This window comes from Nematostella vectensis, chromosome 5 (assembly GCF_932526225.1).
Source record: "Nematostella vectensis chromosome 5, jaNemVect1.1, whole genome shotgun sequence".
In the NCBI taxonomy this organism is placed as follows: domain Eukaryota; kingdom Metazoa; phylum Cnidaria; class Anthozoa; order Actiniaria; family Edwardsiidae; genus Nematostella; species Nematostella vectensis.
This window is the reverse complement of record NC_064038.1, coordinates 12,331,960-12,349,765: the sequence shown is the minus strand read 5'-3', so window position 1 is coordinate 12,349,765 and position 17,806 is coordinate 12,331,960.

Below are 17,806 nucleotides of genomic sequence, written 5' to 3'. Positions count from 1 at the left end.
TACTGCGGGTGGCTAAGGATCGGCCGCGCAAACACGTGCGGCCGGAGGTGCTTGGACACCTACTGCAAGGTGCACCTCCAAAGGCTCCGTAAGGGCAGCCCCCTCCCCGTGCCGTGCAGGGTCTGCGGCATAGGGACTCAGTCGGAGACGCGGCTGTGTCGCCCCTGCGGAGCGAATCGTGAAGGGCAGAGGATGCGCAGCATCGAGAGGCGCGCTCGGGAGTGGTTCGCACCCGTCCTATCTGACATCGCAGCGGTGCGGTGCGGTGCGGTCAATAAGAGATTGGGTGGCGCAGGGTTTACCCCAACTCTCAGTTAGAGACTGGGTGGCTCATGGTGTGCCCGAACATGGACGCCTACATAGAGGAGATTCTCGATAGCATGCGCGACAAAGAGGCGCCCGCCGTACTGGCAGGGCTGGTACAAAACATCCTGGACGAGGACATCCCCGACGATGTCAAACACAGGCTGCTTAAGCCGCTCGTACCGGAGAAGGTGTGGACGGAGGAGGTCTGGCGCGAGTTCGACCCTCTGCTGCCGCCCCGGCAGCAGGAGGGCCCGGAGAGCTTAGACCCCGAGACGTACTACTCTCTCTTCGTCGGCGGCGCCCATCTTCGGTTCCCAAGCGTGGATGCCACTCTACGGGGCCGAGACATAAGCGCCAGTGTTTACCAGGAGATGCGAGATCTTGGTGGGACAGGTGTGATTGCTCTAAAGCCGGTTGTGCGGGGGCCTGATATTAATGACGACGGCTCGGTGTGGTGGGTCTCGCACGAGCGAGAGTCTCTGCGGGCGAACGCAGTGCTTCCGCTGGTGCTCGAGATGGTAGACCCCGACCGGCGTTACAGACTCTTCACGGTCGTTGGTAAGGCCCCCGCAGAGCCATTGGCGCCAATCACAGAGGAGGAAGGGCGCTCGGAGCACAAGATTGGTGGATTGTTAGTCAAAAGGGGGGGGCCAAATCGCAGTCGGCGCCCTGGAAGGCATCGATGCGGGTAGTTGGGAGAAGGGGCGAGAGTACCTCGTCTACGTGAGATACGAGCTTCGCCCTTTACCTGAGCAAAATGGTGAGCCTGGGCCAATGTTTGTGCGAGAGGGGGGTGACGCATTCGTTAACTGTGTTGTGAGCCGTGTTGCCGACTTCTTGAGGAACCGCGGCACCTCGCGCTCCCTTGGTCTAACCAAGACACGAGGCAAGATCCTCGAGCGATTTGACAAGAAGCTGGCCACCACGGGGTGCACCAAATAGGACCTCTTTGAGATGGAAAGGAAGCTCGAGGTAAAGCTAGTAGCCGTGGACGCCCTGGGTAACGTCCTGTGGGACTCGGGGAAGTACGGGACTAAGACGAGGATCACCATCCCTTGCCACAATAACCACGCCTGGGCGGAGCTTCCGACTTAACCACCTGCGACCGCGAGCGTCCACGGCCTAGACTTCGAGGCTGAGAGGCAGCTTCGTTCGCTATGTCAGGGAATGCCAGCGCCTCGCGCTACCTGTGCCGCCGCAAAAACTCACGAGGCGAAGGTGCGAGAGGCGCTCATCCGCTTCATAATCAGGGCGATCCCCAGAAGCACGAGGACCTGGCTGTGTGGGCGTGTTATAGTCACGCACGAAGGCAAACTGTACCTATCGGGACAAGACGGATGGGCTATCGACAGGGCGTTTACAGACGAGACTGGACATGATCCTCAATGGCTCCCTGATGATCACCCAGCCTACCAAGAGTACATCGAAGCTACGCACTCGATGGGCTGCGCAATAGGGTATCGCTTCAAGAAGTGGACCCAAAGAGAAAACATCAGGCCAACGCCTCCTAAATACAGGGACGTCTGGCGAGCGGCGCAGGTTGAGTCAAGAGTGTGGAATAGCAGGAAAACTTAGGGGCGCATCCTCATGCTCACATCGACATGCGTGCGGCGTACCCAGGATGCGAGGACAGTGTCTTCGGCGGCGCCTCGGACGCCATTGATCTGGTACGGAAATACGGCTTCCCTACGAACGTGTATCGTATCGCGGATGTTGCGGGACGGCCATTGAGCGAGGTTCTTCAACTGACCGGGGCCATTCAGTTGACCGAGTGGGGGATCTCTGAGGCCTGCCACCCCTACACTTCCGGGAGGGTAGGGCAGCACTTGGAACAAAACGAGGGCTGGATCACCACGCCAGAGCTCAAGGACCTGCTAGACTCGGGTGACCTCGCTATGGCCGCGGCGAGGGAGGTGTTGTATAGCGTCGGAAAAAAGGACTCCATCAAGTTCCCCCACTCCGGCCCCGGAGGCGAAGACTAGCAGGGTCGAGATCTCGCTGTGCGTTTCGTAGGCAAGTGCGCTCGCCATGGCGACGAGTCCTCGATCGTAGTCCGTGACCGTGAAGAAGCCGCGTATCTGACAAACCTCCTTGCGGGCACCGACCACTTACTTAACTTCGAGCATGCCGACGGGGCTCATCTGATCCAATACAAAGACGGAGTCCGGCGCTCACAATGGTACCACATCAGGGCCTTCGTCTTGGCGTACACAAACATAGCGTTGCGACGCATGTTGAGGCGGTTCCCTCGCGAAGACGTCCTCCGTGTGTGCACAGATGCCATATACGCAAAGGCGGTGCCCGGTGGTGTGAAGCTCGTGGAGCGAAATCCGAGGTATGGAGAGTGGCGCCACAAGAGGCCTGGGTACGAGTGGCGGCCCGAGGCGGCTTGGGGTCCGAAGAGGTCGGGGTGCTTGGCTAGGGAGCCAAGCACTGCGCCGAGTCTGCCGTGCAATCTGGTGGCCGCGACCTCTGCAAGGATGTATCTAGCCGGCCAGGGAGGATCGGGGAAGACCGAGTGGGTGGTGAGCATGTTCCGTGGCCGTAACGCTGTGGTGCTCACCCCCGAGAACGACCTCGCCCACGACCATCGCAACAACCCGCGCCTCGCGGTGAAGGCTCAAACCTACCACCACTACCTCTGCATACCAGCGGAGAAGCCGATAGAGGAGTGGAGACCTTCCGAGCTGGGGCACAAACTCGACCGTCTCGCAGAAGTAATCATCATTGACGAGTGCTGTAAGGTGTAGACTAAAGTGCTACGCGTCATCCTAGGGTATCTCGCCACGCGGCCGTGTCAGGTAGTGTGTTGTGGCGACTATGGACAGGTCCCGCCCTGGGGGGATAAAGAGGGGCCTCACGATATGCTCAAGGAGTGGGCACAAGGGAACATCCGCTGGTTCGAGTCCGACTACCGCTGCCTGTGTGAAGACTGCGGAAATCCGTACAGTACATGCGACTGCGGCTCTGCCGCCCCTTCCTCCAGGCTCCACGATATAAAGGGCCGGATTTGGTGTCAGCCAGACTCCCAACAGCTTGAGGTGTTTCGAGAGGAGTGGGATGGGGTGGCGTTCGACGCGGCGATCGAGCGGGCCCACCCAAGCGATATGTGGGTGTGCTCGACCAACAAGATGGGGGCCCTTGTCCAGCAGCGATTGGTAGAGCATCACAAGAAAAACTACCCCCGACTGCCAGCAACCATCCGCTTTGACCCCGATCCTAGCGTCGCGCATCGTTATCGCAAGCAAGGACGGCCGGTGCTCGTGCCAGGCAAAAGGGGCGAGAAGGTCGACGCGTACAAAGGCACGGTAGTCGAGGTCCCTCTCGGCGTGGTCCTTAACGGGCTTCCCCTCGAGTGAAAGTACGCGGGTTGGGGGACAGTCCACCGGGTGCAGGGCAAGACCATCCAGAACCCAAGACGTCTGTTTATCATAGACCACAGCTTAGAGGGCTGGATCACGAATGCTGTGTACACCGGCATCTCCCGCGTGCGGCTCGCCGACCAGATAGTCCGCGTGATCCCCCCGATGACACCCCAGGTGCCTTGGTTCCCACAGGACTGCAGGCTACGCCCAGTGAAGAGCTCATTATAGCGCGAATCAAGCGATACGCTATAGACGACAGGCAAAAGGGTCGCACAAAGTACACTGGATCGCAACACGTTCTGACGGTGGACCACGTACTCGGCATGATTGCTGACGCGGAAAATAAGTGCACGGTCTCTGGCACTCAGCTTCTGCTTCAGGGCTACACCAAGAGCCATCCCCAATGCTTCAGTATCGACCGGCTGGACGACAGTCAGGGTCACTACAAGTGGAATGTCAGAATCACGTGCCTTAGCTGCAATAGAAGGCACAAGCGCTGATCACGCAACGCGCAACTGCGATCGCGTGAAGCCGTGCTCAGAGTACGCCGTGTAATACAACACAGGCTGTCCGGGCTCCATGACCCTCTTTAGTATTGGGTACGCCTTGCTTGTCCACCACGGGTCCGTCGCTCGCCGTCGGCCCTTGTCCTGAAGGTCTTCCTCGTTTACGGCGATGTACACCTCTGTTCCGACCTCTAAGGGGACCTCTAGGGAAGGCTTTTCGGCTTTGAGAGGCACGCGCCTCAGCTTTATGGCGTCCTCAGGCGCAAGGCCAGTCATGCGAGTCTTCGTTGCGTTCATGTCCGAGATGACGATTGGCAAAGCAGTAATCCACTCGCGGTTTGTCTTGCCGGACGCAAGCTCCCTCGAGTACTGCGCACGAAATAGGCGCTGCGCCAGCCAGCGATGGAAAGACTCGGCGAAAGCTTGGCTCCTGTGGTGCCCTGGCTCAGCCCGTCGGACTTCCACCCCGTGGTCTGTTAGGAGCTTCGTGGTAGCACCCTTGAACTCCGTGCCGTCATCAACCATGAGGACTTTAGGCCATGTGAGGGGTCCCTCTGCATAGATGCCAGCGAGTTCGCGGGAGACGACGGCCGCGCTCTTAGTCCTCAGTGGGCGGGCGGCTTTATATCGTGAAGCAACGTCAACGACGGTCAGGGCATACTTGTACCCGCGGTCGGTTGGCAAGAATAGCAGGTCCGACTTGTGGATACGGTTTGGTATCTGCTCCGAGAAGTGGGCGTAGGTAGTCGGAGGAGGGGGCGTCTGTGTGTAGCCCCCGACGGGCTGAGAGCTTACCCACTTGCGCACTCGATCTATGGAGGCTGAGCCCTTGGGAAGTTTGGTGTGCAGAGCGGTCACTCCCTGGAAGCCGCCTCTGGCGTAGTATATAGGACGAAGGAACGCATCGAGTTCTTCGTCGGACATGCGCTTACCGTTCCGGCGGGCCATTACGTGCGTATCGCGACGGGGGAGTCAGTCTCCAACAGGCGGATGCCGTCTGCTACGCCTTCGGCGTACGTATACGCACACGTATACGCGCAGCATGGAAAAAGGCCACCTAGACGCATACGTGCGTATACGTACGCCGAAGGCATACGCAGACATAAGCAGACGGCAGCTGCATCACAGCAAGCGGCTGGCTGCGTAGCCGATGGCGAGAGCGCCGGCGCCTATGTACGCCAACTCGGCGTTCTTCTGCGTTTTGCTGGGTACGTAGTAGTCGGACAGCTCGGGGGCCCGCATCGACTCCAGGGAGGTCTGGTTGTAGAGTTTGAGCGCGTAGTCGGTGTCGGTGAAGTTCTGCTTTGAGAGGGACCCTCTCTCGCGACTTTGAGCTTGCCAATCGATGATTTTTTGTCGCCGCTGTTGGTAGCGTCCATAGTCTTGTTGGTATTTCTCTAGGGCCTTGTCGTGCCTCTCCTTCTCGGCTAAGGCGGGGCTCTCATCGTTCGACAGGAACTTTGCGAGGTAGTTGCCACCAACGAATGCAGTCGCGTTCAGGACGGCGCCGCCAATCAAAATCGCGACAGAGGCCATGTTTATGCGAGGCACACTCCACGTGCTGTGTGTATGCGCAAGGCGCGCACGAGTTTAATACACGGCCTACATGTACCACGGTACACTACATGGGCAGGATCTTCTGATCCTCAAGGCAACCCTTGAAAGCGACAGCACCTGCGACGGCGGCAGTCATTTTTGCGTAGTTCATGGCGTTCGCGGAGGGATCTTTGGTGAAGTCCTCGCGTAAGACCTTGCGCCCAACCGAGCCGATGCCAGCGACGAGGCCGGTTATGACTGCGGCGTCGGTGATGGTCTTTGTAATCTTGCTTTGCTGCGTCGTCGACATCGTGCGGATATGGGTGGGGCCCCGGGGCCGGCTGCGGCTCGCTCGGCCCCGGGGTTACCGGCAGCTGCTGCGCAGCGGCGACACGAAGCGCCTCTTTCTTCGCTCTGTTGATTCGGTTCCACTTTGCCAAGCGCCTTCCGGCTTCGACTCGTCCAGGGTGAGGTCGGGTCGCGGGCGGTTCGGGGCTCGTGATTCGCGCGTCGCGCGCCGCTGCCGGGAGCGCAGCCACAGGCGTGCGTGCAGGTTCTTGATGCTGTTTGCCAGGTTCTTGGGCAAGTTCTTGAGCAAGTTGTTCGTCAGGCTGGGCACTGGTACTTCCTTGAGGTTCCCCCATCTGCGTCGTTGTGCGAACACGCTGTGTCAACTACTTGGAACCAAGCACTTGGTACCAAGTGGTAGGAGACGTGGCAAGCTTTCAAATGAGCGTCTGCTCTGGGATGGCGGGCTCGACACTGTCCGCGGCTGCTACCTCGCGTTGGCTCCGCGCGTCAGCGCTTGCCGTTCTGGTGTCGGCACGACAGTCCATATGACGCGCTATGTGTAACGCCCCGGCGGCTAAAGCCATCAAACGGCCGCAGCGTAGAGCTAGGCTTCCGCACAAAGCGCGGAGCTCGTTGTTGATGATGTAGTCGGACACTAGGTCGTTGTGAAGATCGGCCACACTGTCTATCGGCAGCGCCATGCCTACTGCTTGGTCGTAAGCTTCAGAAAGCTGTCTGCCAGGGCGTCTGTAGTCCGGCTGGCTAGAGCGGTCTCGTATCGCCTTTCGTACTTCCTCACCTCCTCGGCGCTCATGCGTTTGACGTCGCCGTGGGTCAGGGCCTTGCCTACCATCTCTCTCGACTTCCCCGAGGCTACGAGAATCGCGAGTTTCTCCCTCGCGTCTGCTATCTCGGTTTGCTCACCGGCAGCCGGGACGGCTTGAGTCGGGCAGTCCAACGTCTCGACGGCCGGGAGGTCGGCGGCGCCCCCCTCGAGAAGACTCTCAAAGCATTCGTCGCTCATCATCGTTCGACTAGGGCGATGGTATAAGGGTGACGCAAGCAAAACTCTAACTTCGAGAACTTTTTCGTCTTGAGGGCCTTCATGTACTCTTTCATCTTCTCCTCTGAAAGCTCCGCGCCGTAGTCATGCAGGACAGCTTTCATGTCCGCCTTGCTCGGGGTATAGAAGACCACCAGGGCCGCGATGTTCTCGCGGAACGGCTTCGTGATGCTGGTGAGCTGCTGTGTGATCACCCACGCTGATACCCACGTGGCGCGCGCTGAACGCTAAGTTGACGAGCTGGTCAGAGCGCCTCTTAACGTCTTTCGAGGCCGCACAGTCGTCGAGTATCATTAGCGTATTAGTGCCTTCGAAGAGAGTGGAGACGAACCTCAGCAGTATGTCGATCTGACCCGCCTCAGGTGTGATGACAAACAGACGATTGTCGCCCTCGCCGAAGCCGTCGTATGTTTTGTTGTAGACAAAGGTAGGGCACACGAGTACGATGTAGTCAAACCTGCCCCGGAAAGGGTCGCGCAGTCGGTCCACTACGAATTGGGTCTTCCCGCATGACGTCGGGCCCACGATGAGAGCGTTAAATGGGACGTTTTTCGGGTCCATACCGCTCCGGCGTATGTGCTCAGTATTGTATGGACTCTAGCTGTCCGTTCATAAGGTTCATCTGGGCGTCGGCCACAACAAACACGTGACAGTTTACGCTACCCGAGCCACCTGCCGTGCGTTTTATCTCGAGGTGCACGCCGTCGTGGGTATTGACCAATCGGAGACCACCCCCATGGATGGCGCTGTCGTCCGTCGTTCGAAGGTCGATCCACAGAGCAAATTTGTTATCGCCATAGAACGACTCGGGGCCGATTGCCGGGGCGGCGGGCGCTCCGCTGTGCCCCCCCGGGAGGGGCGGACGAACCGCCTTTTCGCCTCCCTCCAGAAATCCGTGGGGCGCAGGCCCTGGCTGAAGACTTTGTTTGGCGTGCCGTCGATTGTAACGCGAACGCTCTTGATGTCGGGGTACACGAACTTCTCAGAGTCGCGAGTCCCTGCCGTGTATGGCTCCACGAAGAGGAGCAGCAGACCACTCATAGACCTTCGCGGCAGGTTGACACTCTCGTTGATTATGCTGTCCGTCCCTTTGCTAATCACGAAGGTCTTGTGAAGGTTCACTTGCTCGTAGAAGAACGTTGTGCCGTTGTGGTAGGCGGCGGCTGCAGACCGGGCGAGGTTGTCGTCCCTCAGGCTTTCGTACTCCAGCTCTAGATTTTTGATGCCATAGGATAATTTAGTGGCATCAGTTCCGACTACTACCTGGTCAGCCGATGCGATCGTGATCTCGAAGAGCAGCGCCTCGGAGAGCGCCCTTGGGTATAGCACGCCGTGGTCCGTCAGCAGAGAATGGTCTAGCGGGATGGTATACCTCGCCCCGTGGGTGGCGCTTAGAGCGTTCTCCTTGGCGTTACTGGTCGCCTTATCGCCAGCCTTGGAGCGAAGCTTGCGCATGTTTTCCGACTGTATGCCCTGCTCCAGGCGGTCCTCTCTCTCGACCTTGGACAGGTAAAGCTCCTCATACGTCTTGAAGACGTCGTAGCGGTTGGTGTCCTGGAGCATTTCTCCTGCAAACGTGATTTTCAGGCGGCTCACGAGATTTCGGCCGACGTTGTTCACGACGGTATTATTCGCATGGCCTGAGACGGAGAGTTCGAGACCGACCCTCAAGGAGCCAGGCACGAGCGTGACGCCTTCCGACAGCTTTGGGACCGCCACATATAGCGTCTCCTCTGGGGAGGCCGTCGACGGGTTGAGAGTGACCCGGTGAACAGTTCTCTCGGCTTTCAACCCCAGAGGGATTCTGGGTGTTCGCTGGGGGTCGAGTTTATCGCTGACTGACATCGTATACATATACGTGTATATATGCACATAAAGTACGAAGTCGCGAGGCTATGGTGCGGACTGTTAGACATGTCTAACATAGCATAGCACGAGTTATGCGCGCGCATCATGGGTGATGTTGACGTTGACATTGACGATACCTTGCCGGGTGCGTCCGCCGATCGCGGGGTGGGGGACGACGAGACGACGCCCCTTATCCCGTTTGACCCCGACGATGGGGAGTCGATCCCAATGACGAGCACGTCGTCGCGTACGCATGCTGCTCATAGGACGGCTTCGCAAACCGCAGGAACGGCAAGCGCTGAAACCTCGTTCATCACAGAGGGTTCAGCGAGGAGACTCGGTCTCGAGTCCCTCAGGAAGGAATACCCAGACCTTGACGAGAATCTGTTACGGTTCCAGTTAAGCCGGAAGGAGAAGACGGAAATACGGGTTCACAACTACGGCAAAGGAGGAGGTTGGACCAAACCATATCCGCTGTTCAACAAGGATGGGAGCATTCAACAGTACGTTAAAAATCTGAAAGGCTTCAAGCCCGTGGCAGAGGTAGACGCGGTAATCCAGGAGAACACAGAACGAGTCCAAGAGCTGCAAGGGGCGGTAGCCACAGACAGGGAGACCATCGACGACCGTAACACGCCAGAGAGTCGCCGTCAAGAGGCCCGTGAGCGCAACGAGGAGAGGCTGTCCGAGATTGACGAACTAGAACGCGAAAACCGAGAGCTCGAGAACCAAAAGCCGCTAAGGGAGCGCATCAAAGCCATCTTCAAAAAGTACGGCTTCACCGCCACCGCTATCGGGTTGGCCGTAGCGACGACGATCGCGGCCATTGTGACGTCGCTCGGCAAGTCGCTCTCCTCCGTGGCCATAGGGGTCGGTAACGGGCTTAAGGCCATCGGGAAAAAGCTAGGCGAGCTTCTCCCCGGGCTAGTAGGCAGCATCGCGAACTTCGTGTTAAAGGCCGCAGGAGAAGCGGTGAAATTCCTTGGCGAAAACGCGTGGCTGCTCATTCTAGCCGTAGCCACGTTCTTGGTTCGTCAAACGCAAAGCAGTCATCGGAACAAGTAATACGCCGCGGCCACCGCGAGTGCCGACAACCCCGCCTTGAGGGCGGTGTGGTCACTCTTTTCGCCCGACGTGCTATGAGCAGCCTGTCGCGCCGGTCCGGGGCAGCCGCGCCCTTCGCGTGCACTTTCGCAGGGGTGCTCTGCCGCCGGGGCGGCACGTGGTCAGTCGCGTGTTGCACCCTAGGATGCCCACCGACTGGCTTTGTCTCGGTGTTGATCGCGTTTGCGCCGAGCTTCATGGAGTCCGTGGCTTTCTGCAGCTTATTGTTGTAGCCCACGACGCTTTGCGTGTTTATCACCAGATCGCTCGGCATCAGCCACACTCCTGGTGCAACCGCAAGACTCAGTCTCACCTTGGCCTCCTGCACGGCTAACTGGTACCTTTGCACGCTTTGAGCGATGTCGTTTTCTATGATCGCGTCTTCGAGCAGCTCCGTGAACTCCGCCTGGGCCTCCATGGCCGGCCCACCGGCCCCTGCGATGGAGGAACGGACGTTTACCTGTGCACCAAGCACTGTGTAGACGAACGCCTCGACCGAGCGGTCGAGTCTCCCTAGCCCTGCTTTTGTCAGCCCCTCGCCTTTGGGAGGCGCAAACCAGCTATATTGCACGCCCCAGTGGTCGTCGTTGCGTATGTAACCCACCTGCTTCCCACTATTGTACGTCCCACCTTCGTCGCTAAACAGATTGAGGTGGCTCGGGTACTCATCCTCCGCCGTGTCGTAGCCACGGATCACGTGCACGTTGCGATACCCCTCTCCCGGGTAGAACACAAGCACATCGTCTAGCCCATGGTTCCGCCCGCCTTTCCATCGGAAGTCCGGCTTACGAGGCAAACCGAACTCTATGCATAGACGCTCGAAAGCGGCCTTCTTGTAGGGGTTACCTTTTTGCGTGAACGGGTTGTCGCCAGGCAGGGGGACGCCGAGCTCGTAGAGTATCCTCCGGGTGGTGAAGTAGACGTGAAACCTTAGAAATCCCCTGATGACAGAGGGGAGCGTGGCGAAAGTGGGGTCAGTTAGGGACACCCCACATCCGGCGGTTGCGCACCAGACCGCAAAGTTGAGTTGCTGTGGCCAGTACCCATAGGAAGGCTCCGATAGCCACCGGCGAGACTCCTTGGCGGACTTGTGCGTGACTACTGTCTCTTTGAATATGTCTCGGACCCTAGTCGTGGATGATTTGTCCTCAGCCACGTGTATCTCCAGCTGCGTGAGTAGTGGGGTGATGTCTGAGGCCGTGCTCTCCACGGGGGTCGCGGGTACGGCGTAGAGCAGCTTTTGCGTGAGGGTCAGAGACCTAGGGAAACCTAGGGAAACCGGTTTTTTAGCTTGTTCGGCTATAGCGTGTTTGATATGTTCGGCTATAGAGGCTCCCGCCGCAACTGCCGCCTTCTTCGTCTCATCCTCCTTCCTTCGGGGGACCTCAGCATCTGCCAGCCTTCCCAATCCATGCTCAGCCCTATTAGACACGAGGCGGGCTATGTTCAACACAATGGTGGTCCTACACGCTGAGTTCACCGGAGGTGAACTGACGCTCTTCTTCGGGCAGCCGATAAGGCGCCCACGCTTTGTGGCGCTCCGGCAGTGCTCGCTGTTTAACAGCTGGTATAATCTCGTGCGGGAGCAGCAGATAACGACTATAGCCTCCCTCCCGCCCATCGCTACTCTGCCAGCCGGGCACCACACGGCCGAGTCCATCGTGGAAACGATCAACCACGCTAAAAGCCAGATTCTGACCGCGAAGCAGGATCCCCTCACCGGGAAGATCGTGCTCGTGTCCACAGGCGTTGTGTTCCTGAACGCCGAGCTTTGCGCACTATTTGGCCTAGAGGCTAAAGACGATCAGATGGGGGAGCGGGGCCTCGAAATGCCCGTGGGGGCCCCCCACTTGAGGTGACTTTGTCGAAAATAGAGGTCATCTACGTCTTCCGCAACATCGTAGACCGCTCGCAGTGCCTCGCCTTAGACGAGCCTTCAAACGTTCTCGCTTGCCTAGAAACCCGCGGGAGGCCGCACGAGAAAGTCGTCTATGGGCCCGACATCCCCATTTGCGTCGCAGCGTCTTCCTCTGAGTTCGTCTCGAGTATCCGAATATGGATCAGGGATGACCGTGGTAGACGGGTGGACTTTAAGGGCAGGCCTGTTCGTCTCGTATTAGAGCTAACCTAGGCCCGACATAGCAGGCATGGCGAACAGCGACGTTAGCAGCGGTGGCATATCCATATATCCCCCACTCCCCAGTGCCCACTCCCCGCAGACGCCTACCGCTCCGGCAAGCACCGGCGACGACGCGCAAAGTTTCCGACTCCAGGTAATACGTGACACTCAGGCGGTTCTAGACAACGAGATAACGCATTATCGACAGGTGCGGAAGAAGTATAAGCGCGCCTTCGCCGTTACCCATGCTGTGTCTGTGGCATCCGGCATCGCTGCAGGGGCGCTTTCCAGCGCCGGGCTGGGAGTCTCTTTGAGTGGGATAGGGGTTCTGATCGGCGCTCCGCTGGCAGGGGTCGCTGGGCTGGTCGGTGTCGTGGGCGCGGGCGCGGGGGTGGTCTCTAGGGGTCTTACGAGCAAGGTGGCTAAACACGAAGACACGATGGTTCTAGCGGAGAGTAAGAAAAACTCGATCAGCGAGCTGGTCTCTAAGGCTCTGCAAGACGGGCGTATCTCAGACGAAGAGTTTCGGCTAATACTTCAGGAACAAGAGAGATACAACGCGCTCAAGGCCGCTATCAGAGCTCGACCCGGCCTCGCACCGCATGATAAAAAAAGCGGGAAAGGGCCCTCCCTGGTGGCACGCGAAAGGATGAAAAAGAGACTGCGAAAAATTCGCGAGGAGTTCGGGAGCGAGGTGTTCGAGTAGAACTCAGGTTTAAACGCCACGCCGGCGGCTTTGAACTCACGGCCGAAAAACGGTTATTCCACGCTCCGTAGGTTGGCGGCCCTCCTCATTTTCACGGCCCCACCGCTATTTGCCCCAAAAAGTCGTGTACGCGCGAGTCCTTGGGCTTGCATGCGCCCGGCCTACACCCTAATTATTCATGCACGCGAAACACCGGCCCTAATTGATTATTCATGCACGCGAAACACCTGCCCCTAATTGATTATTCGTGTTCGCGAAATCTATTTTGCCTACATTAACTTTTGCCGATTGTTTATGTACGTGAAATCGATTTGGCTTTTGCCGATTGTTTATGTACGTGAAACATTATCTGAAATCGATTTGGTCAAAATCATCTATGTACGTGAAATCGATTTGGCCCACATTAGCTTTTGCCGATTGTTCATGTACGCGAAACATTATACGCTCGATATATAGAGACGGAGCTGGGAGGCTCGGAGGGACGATTCGCGTCTCCCAAGTCTAAGACGGGAGACGGTGCTGGGAGGCCCGGAGGGGCGATCCACGCCTCCCACCAGTTCCTCTGAAACCCCCCAGTCCCCCCCAACAACCATAATACCATAATAAAATTTATCCTAATTTTATCCAGTTCCTTATTGAAAAGCTAAAACTCAGAGATACTATGGTTGGTATTTATGTAGAGAATTTAACAAAACTACACCAATTTTAGTGCAATATTAGCTTCTGGACATTATATATTTAATTAAGAGTCAAAACATAATAGAAATTGCAAACAAAGTGTCCCGTGCCTTCCTGGAGGTCGTTGGCAAAAAATAGTTAGATATTTTGCGAGTCTGAACGCAGTGGTTAGACTAGAAGTCTAGGCGACATGTCGCGCTCGACAGGTCGCCTAGTTTAGCCATTTTAATTACTTCAAAGGACATAAATAATAGGCCATCTCTGATGTTGAACTACCCTGTCACATGATCACGAACGTGCACAAACCAACACTTTTTTTATAAGAACGTCTCATTTTCAGTTGAGGCTGGGCCGTTCTCATTTTAAGGCTGAATATGTTTTAAACGATGTTCTTAAATTCTAGTGTATATAAGTATATAAAAACCCCATAAAATATTAGGAAGAAAATTACACTTAAGAATGACTGAAGAAGAAACATTTTTTTGCTATCTGAGCCTCGGCATGTTCTTAACATGTTCTTAAAATTTGGTGAAATCTCAGGCTGGACGTTCTTATAAAAAAGGATCTTATAAAAAAAGTATGTATTGACGCAGAAAGCAACGATTCTTGGTTTACTCCACACATTCTCTTGTACTATACGCTGGACTTGTGCATCTACACAACCACGTGACAAAGCCAAAAATCAAACAAAGGCTTTGTCATTGAAGTAGGTTTCATAATCATTCACTTTACTGATGTAATACCCGGAAACCCACCCTCGCACGCGTTTTTAGGCAGGCGTCGCTCGCTCCCCCTCCATGAGCGAGCGACACCTGCCTAAAAACGCCTGCGAGGGAGGCTAGGAACTCACACAAAGTCTAATCCATGAAGTATTAATTAAATCCATGAAGTATTAATTAAAGCTTGAAACATATTATGTAAGCTAAAACACTTGAAAATTTTGAGATTTGCCTTAAAGTGAGTTAACATTGCCTTAAATGCACCATTTTCTCTCAAAACGTCAAACTCGCCAATGTTAGCTGTTTGGTAATATATTATTTAGAGTGATGACGATGATGACGATGATGAGTGAGAGAGATATGCTGGATAGCATGGGTGGGTGTGGGGCTTGAAAACCACGAAAATCGAGCCGAAAATGAGTCTAATATAGGGGACTTAGTAAAAGCTGTTTAACCAAAACAACCTCAGTCAACCTCGCGTCGACGAACCCATCTTATTTTGTTCCCGCATAAGAAAATATTTTCAAAATTTTATCTCGGCTCCATCCTGGCTTCTTGTATCGCAAGCAAGCAAGCAAGCAAGCAAGCAAGCAAGCAAGCAAGCAAGCAAGCAAGCAAGCAAGCAAGCAAGCAAGCAAGCAAGCAAGCAAGCAAGCAATAATTTGATCAAGCATTTATTGAACCCTTTTGCAGCTTCTGGCTGGATTACATGGCCCGTCAGCAGGACACGAATGTTAGAGAATCGTTTATGCGGTTTGTCCTCGCCACATTCGCCCATCCTGCAACATTCAAGACCCTCCATGCAAAATTCAACACCCTCCATGTAACATTAAACAACATCCACGTAACATTCAACACCCTCCATGTAACATTCAAAACCATGCATGCAACATTCAACACCCTCCATGTAACATTCAACACCATCCATGCAACACTGAACACCAACCATGCAGCACTCAACTCTCTACATGTATCATCCAACAACATCCATGTAGCAAAGACACTTTTCCAGGATTTTGCTCGAAGAAGATGCGAAGCATCGAATTACAAACGAGCGAGTCTTCAAGCTCTTTCCACTTTGTATTACTTTATTTCATACATTGAGATTTTTATACCCAGATCCCGATTTAGTTTAGAGACGAAACAAAAGGTACCTCTGCAAAAAGTTTGAGTTTGCAGAGACAGACAGAAACTTTCATTGAAATTAATCTGTCTCGCTAGTGTCGTGCACAAAAAGGTTGCGTTTTCAAACGAAAACGGATACGTTGGGACGATACAAATGTTGTTATGAGGTCTATAGTACGGGCTTCGAAAGTATGCGAATACATTAGAATTGTCCATACTTTTGGTTCTACTGCTGTAACGCGGGAAACAGTGTACTATACAATGTTGACACCAATATTTCTATATGAATGTTAAGGAAGAGAAATATTTACTGTCACTTGTAGTAAGCCTTTTTACCATGAACGGGATTCTCCTTGACGCAGTCATTGCGTAGTATGCCCGCTGACCTATTTGTACTGCACACAAGTAGCAGAAGAATTGTAACAAGTGCAAGCACTAGCCCCAGTCCCTTTGGACTTTGTTTGGAAATTCCAGCGAACACTAGTTGGGAGTTCTGCGTAAAAACAAACATATATGTATAGGAAAAAACACGCAAACTACTGTTTCATCCCTACAAGCCTGTTTCGTGTTTGCCCAATCATTTTAATGACGTTTTAAAAAAACGTCTGTAAAACGTCTTGAAGTAAGAAGACGAAGAAGAAGAAAAAGAAGAAAAGAAGATGAAGAAGAAGAAGAAAAAAGAAGAAGAAGAAGAAGAAGAAGAAGATAAACAAGAAGAAGATAAACAAGAAGAAGAAGATAAACAAGAAGAAGAAGATAACAAGAGGAAGAATAGGTAGAAGAAAAAGAAGAAGAAGGAGATGATAAACAAGAAGAAGAAGATAAACAAGAAAAAGAAGATAAACAAGAGGAAGAATAGGTAGAAGAAAAAGAAAAAGAAGAATAAGAAGAAGAAGAAGAAGAAGAAGAAGAAGATAAACAAGAAGAAGATAAACAAGAGGAAGAATAGGTAGAAGAAAAAGAAGAAGAAGAAGAAGAAGAAGAAGAAGAAGAAGAAGAAGAAGAAGAAGAAGAAGATAAACAAGAAGAAGATAAACAAGGTAGAAGAAAAAGAAGAAGGAGAAGAAGAAGAAGAAGAAGGAGAAGAAGAAGAAGAAAAAGAAGAAGAAGAAGAAGAAAATAAACAAGAAGAAGAAGATAAACAAGAGGAAGAATAGGTAGAAGAAAAAGAAGAAGAAGAAGAAGAAGAGGAGGAGGAGGGGGAGGAGGAGGAGGAAGAAGAAGCAAAAGAAAGAAAATGAAGAAGAAGGAGAAATTACTATTCAAATTACACACGAAATGTTACTATCTAACCAAATTTTTTTTAAATGTTGACAGGGTTAATCGCGCCGATCTTCGTGATTTTGCAATCATAGTCCTGCTTTATCTATTTTTAAAAAAGGACATTTTGTTTTATCTTAAGCTAACTTTTGTAAAAAAAATACAGAGAAAAAAACATGTGGTATTAAGTCTAAAACATTAAGAGATTGTTGTCATATTGTCGAGGGGATGATTAAGAAAGGACTAGCTGACCGCTTGGCAGGAGGTACCATTTTTTCCTCCTTGACAACAGGGGTGTACAAGAGTAAAAATACTGAGAATAGAATAGAATAACTAGGAATAAATCCTTTCCCTTATTTCTATATGCTCTACAAAGAGCATATAGATCCAGCGGTCCAGCGGTGCAAGTTTTTTTCTTTCATACGTATTTTTAAACTCATTTTGATTGAAGTTGGACAACAAGGGCAAACCGCGTCCGTGCCGCAATTTTATAGTTTTATTAACTTTTGTAACGTTTATCAGTTATCGGTTAAAAACAACAAGACCCTTTTGGTTATAAAGACAATAACTATTTTTGGCATCGGGAGCTCACACGCAATGAATATCTCTCTAAATACTTTCTTCGGTCGTAAAGCTTTACCGGGGACGCCTAAGTTCGGCTATTTCTAAGCCTAATCGTGTGATGTGATGTGTGATGATGTTTTTCGGGTCTACTAGTGGCGAAATACGAGAATTAAGAAATAGTCGCCCGATAAAACAGTTGGCTTACTGGGTAGTCAACCTGTCGCCTCTTATTTTTTTTTTTTTTTTTACGCACGATTTCAGGTTTTCTTGGTTTCCCGTTACTAAATTAAAGTTTTCCTAAACTTGTTATCCTTTTCCCAATAACCACAGCATCTTGAAACTAAAGGAACCTGACCACCAATTTGTTTTCATTGATTCTAAAACTACTCACTTTGAATATTTGATTATAAGGAAAATGTCTAGTGTGACAATATTCCAGTGCTTATGTTTGGGACTCTTAGGACTTACCTTTAATAAGCCAATTAGACTAAAGCTTCATCCAGGAGACAAACTGCAAATTCTTCTACATGGCCAGCGTAGCGATTTCAGCCCACGAATATAAGAGCAGGGTCTTGCCTAGCGCGCTAACTTGATTTCCTTTGTAAAGTTTCCATTC